The sequence below is a fragment of the Pantherophis guttatus genome, chromosome 7, assembly GCF_059756535.1.
Source record: "Pantherophis guttatus breed Tessera chromosome 7, ASM5975653v1, whole genome shotgun sequence".
Lineage (NCBI taxonomy): Eukaryota > Metazoa > Chordata > Lepidosauria > Squamata > Colubridae > Pantherophis > Pantherophis guttatus.
The window spans coordinates 59,869,864-59,881,954 of record NC_142069.1 but is presented as its reverse complement, the minus strand read 5'-3'; the positions used below and the strand labels follow the sequence as shown (position 1 = coordinate 59,881,954).

Here is a 12,091-nt window from a genome sequence, read left to right as displayed (position 1 = left end):
CTTTAGAAATATTTTAGACAGTGAAAACGCTTACAATAATTCTGGATATCTATGCACATGTGTTATTATAGGGAAGATAAATGCATAGGCAGGTGCATAAATAGCAAGTAAGCAAATCAATATTTGCTGCGGTTTCCAGTTGGAGTTCTCATACTGTTCCCAGGCACTTTTTTACTCTCAATTCCTTCTTTCTTTTCTGTGAGTGAGCATAGAAAAATAAAGTACTGAAACCATTCTTTCGTATTTCCAGTTATGCCCGATACTCATTATTCTTAAAAATCAATGTACCTAAGAATTTATAAAAGTTGACAGATACTGAAGAAGCAGAAATATGCATATCCATATCCAAGGGATATTTTTCTAATATTTTCAAGAATCAAAAACGAAAAAAAAAAAATCATCAGATAAAACAATATTCAACATACTGCCATCATGTAATGAAGCAGGTTTTGATTGTAGCTGGTGTTATGAGTAGGTTCTTGCCTAATACATTTACAACCCTTTTTCAGATTTTTATTTCTTTTTCAACAGGTGAACACATGGGGACACTGGGAGCAGCACTGTTTATGGATTCATTTCATAGAGTGTGACTACTGCAGTACGCATATATGCTTATTCTTCATTATTTTTACTGTACAGAGCTTATATGTGCTAAAAGCTCTGATCATCCAAGATTGTGATATTATAACTTCTACAAAAGGAGGGTGTAACGACTTCCAGTTGATGTTGCAGCAAGAATGGCTGGAAAATAGCGGATTCCACCAAGCCTTGTGAAATCCAGCTGGTAACCGCTGTTCAGAGACCCAACAGGGTCATAGCCACCTTGTAAGAGCAGTGAAGGAAGGAGAGGTGCTTCGCTGACCACGAGGAATCTGCAATTTCCTCGTTAGGTTCAAAGCAAGTTCTCCCGAACGACAGCAGGTATGATGTCCATTTTTGGCAGTCACAAGCTGGGACAACTGGGACCACAAGATTTGTGCTGGAGCAGTTTGTGGACAGAGCATTGAAAATGGGTGAGATAATTACCAACTTTTAAAGACCTGATTTAAGTATAAGAATTTTAAAAGATAACTTCCAAGCCTAAGAAAGTGGCAATCAAATACACAGAGAGGAGAAAAAAGACCCTGAAAATCAAGAGGCAAAAGAAGCCCAAGGGAAGCTTTAAAACATAGATAGCTTGAAAAAAGCTTAAACAATTTGAAAGGTGATTTTCGGGAGAAATTGTCTTGTTTATTTGTATTTCTCAACCCCCTGGAGTTATTGGATAATCAGCTGTTTTTGACAGACTGTTTAACATTGGATTTGGGAATAAGAGAGCCATCTACTGGAAGAAGAGACGTATTACAGCACTATTGCCGCCATATACTCAGTGAAAGTGAATTCAATACACACAATGTCTAATACACAGAATAGAAGTAATAACATCTGGAAGATGACCTGACCTTGATTTTATGTTAGATGACGACTTGGATAATCTGAGAATATTTAATAAGGATTTTTTTTCCTCTTCTGAAGATTTCTAAAAGGAACTAACTTGCAAATAACTAAACTTTATTAAAATTGCTTATTGGATTATGGATCTGAAAGATTGGAGTAATCTTGTGGATTAACTTGGATTTGGACTATTAATGTTATTCAATAGAACATTCTACGAGACAAAAGAAGAAAGGTGATAGAAGAAAAGAGAAAAGAAGGAAAGTTAAATAAGACTTTAAAATTTGGACAATTGGAAAGATATATAATTGGAAAACTATAAGGCTATAATTACTAAATAATTTTAAAGATCATAAATTTAGGGGTTTTGGAGGTATAATTATGGGATTGATGAAATGTTATTAAGTAGGAGTTTTTAAATATTGAGACATTGGAACTATAGAAATATATTGAGTAATTTTTATTAAATTGTTATAAAATGAATTTACAGGGGATGATAGAGGCATATGAAGAAATATTTTTGATGCTAAAAAATGTGCGTGAAACTATAAAGAGCAATAAGGAGACAAGGGGATCATTTAAAGACACAGAAATGAATGTAGTTACTCAACAATTCGGGGAAAAAGAGGAACACAATATCCAAGAAATAGATGAGAAATTAGAAGAAGCAGTGAAAGGGAAAAATCAAAATGAGACGCAAGAAGCTAAAAATAAAGAAGAGAAAGGATTAATAAGTAGGAATCAATTACATAACTCCTTAAAAGTTTACAATAGAACAGAGGGAAAAGAGAAAAATCTCTTCAAAAAAAGAAAGATTTAGAGAAAAACAAGAAAAATCTCTCTCTCTCTCTCTCTCTCTCTCTCTCTCTCTCTCTCTCTCTCTCTCTTTTTTTTTTAAAAAGGAAGTCTTGTTGATGGGTGTTCAAATAATACAGCAGAAAGAGACAAAGGGTATCCAGAAGGGAATGTTCAGTAGGCCCAAAAATATCAAAAAGAGCTACAAGATTCCAAGAGAGAGAGATAAAAGGCTGACTAAAAAGTCAATAAATGATGGAATTTTAAAAAGGTTAAGAGATGATGGATAATGAGAAAATATATTAATAAAATGGGAAAATACAGAGAAAATAGTAGTATATATATTAATAGATAATACAACTTATTATAACTAAAAATGTGTTAAGCTTAGTAGATGGAAATTTAGGGTTCAATAATTTAATTACTAATTCAGTATTATTAATATTAATTGTGTATTAAAGTATATTGTGAATTTAAAATATTAAGGATTAGAAATTGTGGGGATTTTGATATATACTCCCAGGATTGATTAAATATTGTTAATATTTGGCTTTATTAGTAATCCTACACATTTGGAATATTGAAGTTGTGGTGGAATAATGAGTAATTTTTAAAATATTAAATATTAGTAATTTAGTAGGGTATAACAAACACATGGCACAAAGAAATGTTATCTATGTTTAAATGAATTAATGGGAAAAATTATAACGAATTATGAATAGCATTGTTGAAGTTGTTTAAACAGAAGTTGTTTAAATTATTGTTAGGGTTGTTTAAAAAAGATTTGACCCAGTCAACACACTGCCCACAAAATATGTAATTAGTACAAAATCAGTCACAACATCTTTTATTTTCAATAATAAACTGAAAACATTCTCTAAGAATCTAGAGAATCCCCATCTTGTTACTAGTATAGGTTTTTAAATTTAAATACTAAAACAAATGAAACTATAAGTAAGATGTTGCAATAGAAAATAGAGTGAATCTTTTAACTGAGTCCATAATAACACCACCATGTCAAACATTTAATATATAGCAATCACCTTTTTCCCTATTTTTTTCTAAATTTAATTCTCTTCTGTTAGCCTACTGCTTAAATTGCTATTTCAAAGGCTTCTCCTATGGGAATTATTTTTGTTCATGTTGGGAAACTGCTGTTGATTTTCAATTTATCTTATTCTTCTGTGATTGCTATGGGGATATGAAATATTGATTTATAATTTTCTTACTAATCATATATCCTGGAATAATGTTTGATTGATATTTGACACTTCTATTTAAAAATAGTAACAAGGATGTGATTGAGTCTGAATTTTAGAAGCCATAACATTGTGCAAGACAATTACCTCTGCTGATGAATGACACAAAACTTTTTTTAATTGAATATAATATTTTGTATTTTATCTTCCTGTACAGTGCATAATTTTATATTGCTAATATTTGTATGTCTACATTATAAGGGGTTTGGTTGTAACATCTGTGTTTGATGTTTTTGGTTGCTAGCTTGGACTTATGACCACAATAAACAAAAAAAATCTGTACTGTTGCTGTTTAATGTCAGGAAGAATTTCTCTGTGGACTGCTCAGTCTAAATGTTCACATATCTTGGAAAAGGATGTTTAAATTTTATTTTGAAGCAAGGGATGAAGTGATTTATCACTTGTAAAATTAAGCAGTGTATATGCTATACGGGGGAAACACACATAATTAAACAGGATGTAGTTAGTATAGTGCTAACTTGTGCTTGTGAAGATGGACCTCTTTGAAGTTGTTTGGCCTTGATTCTCTGTCAGTTTGGATATAGTTCAGTTTGGTTAATTTTAATTCTATGTTTTCATTAGTTTTCTTGTATAGTTTAGGAGTCGATTAATGTGATAAATAAATAGGTCTTGTAACTTCCTAATAGAAAACTTCCTTCATTTTTAATAATGGGTATATCGACACTTGGTTATGTCCAAGGTGTTATTTTAAATACATATGGTTGTTGTGTTGGTTTGTCTTACCATCTGTCAGCCTCTGCCTTTATATTGCTTGCTTGCTCGGCTGCCATTGTAACAGGGGGAGGTGGGAGCTCCCTGTCTGGATGTTTGGGTGTGGGGGAAGTGAGCTGGTGGAGTAAATGGGAGAAAGTTTTCCTCAGCGTTTCTCTGCAGCTGGGATGTGCGTTGATAACCGCTCAAGGTCAACTGTTGTGACATACCAGGAGGATGGAGCCATCGGAAGCTGCACCCCTCTTGATCTCTTGGGGGGATGTGGATTGGATAATCCTGACTGGACGATTGGGGGAAGGGTTTTAAGGATGCTTTCTATATGTGATTTTCGCACCTATTGCCTAAGAGCTTGCTTTTCTTTGGTTGCATTCAGTTCATACTCAGTAAAAGTACCTTTCTCTATTAAAATGGAGTCAGGGTTTTTCTTTCTTGAGTGTTGAAAGGAGACATTAAGCAAGGTCTGCAAATAACAGCCATCCCAGAAAACTACCATGGGGGGTGAGCAAAGAATGTCTGACCAAGACAGCAACCAGGAGGATATGGGAGCTGCTGGTTCTGCGACCTCCCCATCACACCCCGGCTAGGAGGCTTTGGAGTGGATGGCTGATTTACAGCTTGAGGAAAAGGCGGAGAGAGCCAAATGGTCACTGGGCGTGGGAGGTTATTGGAGCTGGAGAAGACCCCCCAAGGAGTAACAACTACCAGACGCCGAGGTGGAGATGCTGCCTGGCAGGAAGAGCAGAAAGAAAATCTTCTGATCACCCAGGCTTTGCAACTACTGAGAGAGGCTTGTGAGAGTCATAGAGCCTGTGAAAGGTATGGGTTGCCTGCCAGGGGGGAGGATGAATGCCCCGGGAGTGAAATGGAGGCTGCTGCTTGTGTGGAAGAGAGAGCCCAAGTCTGGGAAGAGGCAGCTCAGACCTCCAGAACTCAAGTGGCTGCTGCAATCCAGGGGTCCCCTGCTGGGCAGGCCTTGCCATGGAGGCATAAAAAGCCCAAAATTCCCTTGCTATCAGTAAGATACGGGGGAGATCCGAAAGGACTGGGATTCTTTTTAACCCAAGTGTGGAACCACATGCAAGACTGGGGGGAGGATTTCCTCTCAGATGCTGCATGCGTGAGGTGTGTTATCAGGGCCCTGGAGGGGGTGACAGCTGAGTGGATGGTGGAACTCCATAATGAAGATTCCTCTCTGATAAGAAATTATGACCAGTTCATGGCAGCCCTCAGAACGCGCTTTGAGGACCTGTTAGCTGAGTGAAGGACAAGAATTAGAATGAAGTCCATACATCAGGGGTGGAGATTGATGACAGGCAGGAGTTCCATGAGCTGGTGCCCTACATGAGAGGGTGGTCAGAAGTAGCCCTGCTGGAAAGCTATAAGGATGGCCTTAATGAGGATGTCTACAAGGATTGCTGCTCCCGAGGGGCCCCTAGGGATCTGCAAAGTTGGTACGTGCTGGCCGCTGACGTGGAGATCGACTTGGCCAGAGATAGTTTCCGTGGCAGGCGCACCTGGAGCCAATCACCCTCCTCATCCCACAAGGGGGCTCCAAAGGCTACAGTGGGACCTGCAGTCTCCAAGCCGAAGTCCATCGCGTGCTTCAGATGTGGAAAGGAGGACACCAAGAGGCTGAGTGTTTCTCTAAGCCTGGATCCAAGGCAACTCCTAGTGGAGGGAAGAGAGCCAACAAAATGCCCGCAAAAGCCCACGAAACCACCCTAAAAGGGGTAGAAATCGTTGAGTTCGCTCCCCTGAAACAGGGTGAATTGGGAACTCCAACGCTCACCGATGACAGCGAAACCAAAACCGATTCTGATGGGGACCTTCTGGTAAGTCAGAATGGGGGACCCATGACCATCCCAGTAGAACTAAAGGTACCATCCACTGGGGCCCATGGAAAGATGCTAGGCTTTTTAGATTTGGGATGCACCAGGTGTGTCAACAGCCGTGAGTTTGTGGAAGAGATGGGTCTAAGACTAAAAATGATGAAAAGGCTCATTGCATTCTGTCAGCTAGATGGGTCAGTAGCTGTGGGGGGGCAGCCCATTTTGTAACTGAACTGATTGAGATGAGGAAGGGGGATCCTGGCATGGAACGACCCCTCCTACTTGGGCTGCCCTGGCTCCGAAAATGGAACCCGCACATAAATTGGAAGACAGGCATGTTGTGCATCCACTCTAACTAGCAAGGGAAGAGAGGGGAGAACCCCTATTGAGTGGCCAAAGTGGCGAGTGAGGGAGTGGCAGCTGCAACAGAACATATTGTGGGGGAGGAAAAGATCCCAAAAGAGTACCGGGACCTCTGGGAGGTGTTTAGTGAGAAGGCGTCAGATGTGCTGCCCCCCCCCCACCAGCCTACAGACTGTAGTATAGAAATCCTTCCTGGGGTAAAGCTCTCTAAACCAAAGATCTACCCCATGACCCCCCGGGAGTTGGGGGAACTACGAGACTTTATTGATAAAAACCTAAAATGCAGCTTCATCCAACCAGCTAGGCCGCGTTTAGATGCCCCGGTGCTATTCCAGGAGAAGAAGGATGGGTCTTACCGCATAGAGGTTGATTATAAGAACCTGAACGCTATTTGCATAGAAAAAATCTACCCACTGCCCCTCATGAAGGACATGCTAGCCCACCTAGCCAAAGGAAAGATTTTTACTAAGCTGGACTTGCGGGACGCATATTATAGAGTTTGAATTAAGGAAGGTGATGAATGGAAAACTGCTTTCAACTGCCCGCTGGGATGTTTCCAGTTTAGGATGCTCCCTTTCGGACTACAAGGAGCCCCTGCAGTGTTCATGCAACTGATCAACGAAGTACTGCATGAACACCTTTACAAGGAGGTTCTGGTCTACCTTGATGACATTCTTATTTACACTGAGACCATGGACGACAATGTAAAACTGGTGAGAGCCATCCTGAAAAAACTTAGAGCTGCTGAGCTATATGCTAAGCTGTCAAAATGTGAATTCCACCAGACTAAAATTGATTATCTGGGGTAGCGCATTTCACATGAGGGGATAGAAATGGATCCAGAAAAGGTCCGGGCTGTGTTGGAATGGGGTCCCCCATGTACCCGCAAACAACTACAAAGCTTCCTGGGTTTTGCTAATTTCTATCGACAGTTCATCCCCTCGTTCACAAAAATTGCCTTATCAATTACTAACCTTCTGAAAACAAAAGGACAGGGGAGGCCAAAGTCCTCCTGGCCTCTCAAGTGGACTACGGAATGTCAGGCGGCTTTTGAGAAACTGAAACGACTGTTTGCTGCCGAACCAGTCCTTAAACATCCTGACATGGAGGCCCTGTTTGTTGTTCAGGGCAATGCCAGCGATGTAGCCATCGGGGCAGTGTTACTCCAAGCAAATGCTGAAGGGAATTTGCAATCCTGTGCCTATACCTCTTGGAAATTATCTGAGACCGTGAGGGGATGGGCCATCTGGGAGAAGGAGGCTTTTGCTGTTTGTTGGGCACTGTTAATGTGGAGGCATTTCCTGGAAGGGGCAAAACACCCCTTTGAGGTGTGGACTGATCACAAAAACTTAGAGGACTTAAAAACGCCATGAAAACTGTTGCCTAAGCAAGTCCGCTGGGCCCAACACTTTAACTGATTTAATTTCTCCCTGCGCTACCTTCCTGGAGGGAAGAACTTTATGGCAGATGCCCTCTCAAAACTGCCTCAATACAATAGCATTAGAGAGGAAGTAATTTGTCTGATTATCTCCTTGAAACAGCTGGCAGCATCAGTGGTTGCCACAGCCCAGGTGAAAGAGGGCCTAACCTTGTCTGGCAACTTGAGCAAGCAGTTAAAAGAAGCACTAAAAACTGACAAGTGGTTTTTAGCCCACTCCAATGAGTGTACGCTTTGGGAGGGTCTCACCTGGGTGGGAGCGAAACTGTATGTCCCTGCCAGCCTGAGGGAGGCAGTATTACAATACGCCCATGATGCTAAAATTGCTGGGCATTTTGGTTTCGTGAAGACATTACATTTAGTTAAACGACAATTCTGGTGGCCGGAGCTGAAGAAAGACATAGAAACCTATGTGGCGAGCTGCCCCATATGTGCTTCAACAAAGAAGTCTCCGGGGAAAATCCCTGGGTTACTTCAGAGTGTAGCCAGGCCGGGAGCCCCATGGAAGGAGATCTCCATGGATTTTATTGTTGAGTTGCCCGAAAGTGGAGGGAATACAGTCATTTGGGTGGTTACTGATTTGTTTTCTAAACAAGTGCATTTTGTCCCGTTTCCCAAGATCCCTTTGGCTAAAACTCTGGCTAAATTGTTTGTCCAACATGTGTATAGATTACATGGGGCTCAGCAAGATAACTGGGTGGACTTGTTGCCATTTGCAGAGGTCGCCTATAATAACTCTATACACAGTAGTACAGGGTTTACCCCATTTAAGGTAGCCTCCAGCCAAGATTTTGTGCCCATCCCAGAGTTGCCTCAGGAAAAATCACAGATACCTTCTTTGGTTGAATGGTTTGAACAGCTACGTTGTATCTGGTTTGTAACATGTAAGGCCCTGGATGAGGCTCAGCAGGCTCATAAAACCCAAGCTGATAAGAAAAGAATTCAGGGTAGAGATTATAAGGTAGGAGATAGGGTTTTCCTTTCCACCAAGTACTTGCAAACTACCCAAAAGTCGAAAAAACTTGGCCCTAAATATGTGGGTCCTTTCCCTATCGTATGCATAGTTAACCCAGTTACAATGCAATTAGACCTACCTAAAACCCTGCGGAGGATTCATCTGGTGTTTCATGTTAGTTGGCTGAAACCCGAGCGTACGTCCCCAGACCAAGAACCTCCTCCTGTCCCCAAACTCATTGAAGGGGAACAGCATTTTGAGGTCAAAGAAATATTGGATTTGAGGAAACATTGTGGTAAATTGCAGTACTTGGTGGCCTGGAAACATTTCCCTTTAGCTCAACCTGAATGGGTAAATGAGCGAGATGTTAGGGCTCTGAAGCAGCTGCAATTGTTTTATTCTAAATATTCTGATAAACCTTAATCCTGGAGCTGTACATATGTTTCTGTTTATGTAATTTTCTATTTTCCCTTATTCTGTTTTTCTTCTAGGAATAATGTCTCTTCTGCAGGAGGGCCGAATGTCAGCCTCCGCCTTTATATTGCTTGCTTGCTCGGCTGCCATTGTAACAGGGGGAGGGGGGAGCTCTCTGGATGTCTGGGAGGGGGAAAGTGAGCTGGTGGAGTAAATGGGTGAAAGTTTTCCTCAGCGTTTCTCTGCAGCTGGGAGGTGCGCTGATAACCACTCAAGGTAAACTGTCATGGCATACCAGGAAGATGGAGCCATCAGAAGCTGCACCCCACATGACCCCTTGGGGGATGTGGATTGGATAATCCTGACTAGACAATTGGGGGGAGGGTTTTAAGGATGCTTTCTATATGTGATTTTCACGCCTTTTGCCTCAGATCTTGCTTTTCTTTGGTTGTATTCAGTTCATACTCAGTAAAAGTACCTTTCTCTATGAAAATGGAGTCAGGGTTTTTCTTTCTTGAGTGTTGAAAGGAGGCACACCTGACACCATCAATATTTGCTGGTTTGGCTGTTAACTTGTGAACTAATTTCACTGCACTTGAATGAGTCGAACTGATAACCACCAGTTATGTTTTGTTGTTCTGTTGTTGTGTTTGTATTTAACAGGTTCTCCCAGGCACCTCTTGGAAATTCCCTAAATCCATTTTAAATTTTATATCAATTGAGCTGTTTCATCACTTGACAGAGTGAATTACAGCTCATGAAAACTCATGTTTTTAATTAAATTTCGTAATCTGCTACCAGATTCCTTTTGTTATTTGGACATCTAAACAACATCTCTCTTTTCCATTTAGATGGGAAGGTATAAGAGTGGAAATTGGTTTAAATTTTCCAATTTAAAGGAGAGGCAGGATTGAACAATTTGGTAGTAGGTTTCATTGGAGAATTTTGAACATATGCTTAAGGCATCAACTTTGTCTCATAAAACACCCATGTCTCCTGCAATATAAAAAAAGATAAATATTCACATTCTTGGCCCCTACACTCTGGAAGTGAACTCTGGATCACAACAGAGGTACTAGTAAAACTGTTTTGCATGTTTATAGCCAATTAATTTAAATACACATAATTTCATATAACAAAACTGCAATTAAAATGAAACTTTTGAGTGGAGGATTCAGACTGTTTCATTTTATTGATTTTTATTTATTTATTGAAAGAAATAAACTTTTATTTATTTATTTCTTCCTAATGTATGAGCATTCCACAACTAAAACAGCTTTAGAAGCCAAAAAAGTATGTCCTTCAAGCCATCCCCATCAATTAATCAATGCTGATTCACCAGCCAATTAAAAACATTAAAGTTTGCAACAATAAAATTGATATATTATAGCCTATTACTTCCTTGGAAAATTATTGTGCATGAATATTTAGCACCATTTTATGCAGTTGTGATTTATCATTCACATTTCATGTGAATTTCATGAAACATGACACATGGTTTCAGAAAAAAATTATCCTGTAATCTACAACTTCTACACTACAAGAACATATGGAATACAAATCTCAATCAGGGCAAAGCAATAGACACAATTTACATACTTCTGTAAAGCTTTTGATTCAATGGTACATGACAAACTACTTCTAAAACTAAAATCCTATGGCATCTCTGGACCTCTACATAATTGGATAGCTACATTCCTGTCAAACAGACAACAAGTAGTCAAAATAGGGAGCGCCCTATCAAATCCTGCATTTTTTAATAGCGGTGTCCCCCAAAGCAGCGTTCTATGACCAACACTCTTCATACTATACATAAATGATCTTCGTGATCATATTATAAGAAACTGCATTCTCTTCACTGATAATGTAAAAATATTTAACACCACTGGACTTCCAGCAGTGACATCAGTGGGTTAAGGACGAAGGGAATGGCACTCCGCTCTCAAGGTCCCTAATATTCTTGATTTGCGAGCCGATTTAGGTGCTATTGACCTTGGAGAGGTTGATAGAAGAAAGGGGAACTTCCGAGGACCTCAGGGAGCACAGCAACCCCCCTGAAGGTTCAGGAAAACCCCCTTAACTCGGATCGAGGAAGAACCAGGCATTCCGCCTGGCCTGAAATGGTGACAGCTGTTTAGAGGGAAGTGAAAATCATATAAAAGAAAGCATCGGTGGAGATCGAAGGAGAGAAGTAGAGTCTTAAAAGGTACATTCATATTTGCAAGCTGCAGGGAGAAAGCGAGTGGAAGGAATCTCCAACAAGTGAGAAAAGCGGCGAGTGAAAGTGAGTGGAGGGAGAATCCATCTTGAAAGTGACAGCGCATAATTTGACAGCAGGCGAAATTGGAAGAAATCCAGAGGATTGGATATTTAAAGAAGAAAAGACAGAGAAACCCCAGCTTATCTGGAACTGAGTGAACGCAGTGGGTATCGGGTTTAAAACACTTTCGCTTCTCTGACAGCTCAGCTTTCAGACTGCAACAGTAGCGGATGTTTAACGTGTATTGGACACATAAAGAAAGAATGACGGAGAAGCCTCATCTGGCTGGAACTAAGCAAACGGGGCGAGCACTGGACCTATAAAATTAATTTTTCTTTTGAAGATTTGGACTAAGAATTTTGGAACATTTGGATAACACTTGGACATTTGGAGACTTTGTTACTTTGAGAGGAGACTGCTTTGGACATTGACTGGATATTTATTGGACCTTTACTGGATATTGACTATTTAACATAAGGAACTTTGGGATTCGGGACACCCAAAGAAGGAGCGATGGAGAAGATTTCTTTATTCGGAATTAGGAGAGCGGGACGAGCATTGGACTTATAATATTTTGTTTTTCTGAATGATTGGACATTGGAATACTTGAAT

At 40.3% G+C, this 12,091-nt stretch overlaps 1 protein-coding gene and 1 pseudogene across 3 annotated transcripts in view; one reads left to right on the top strand and one right to left on the bottom strand.

Annotated features, from left to right (window-relative positions):
- Window positions 1–12,091, bottom strand: part of TMEM117 (transmembrane protein 117) — a 627,686-nt gene that overhangs the window by 167,268 nt on the left and 448,327 nt on the right. The gene's annotated exons all lie outside the window — the stretch shown is intronic.
- On the top strand, window positions 4,820–6,277 carry LOC148112880 (uncharacterized; annotated as a pseudogene).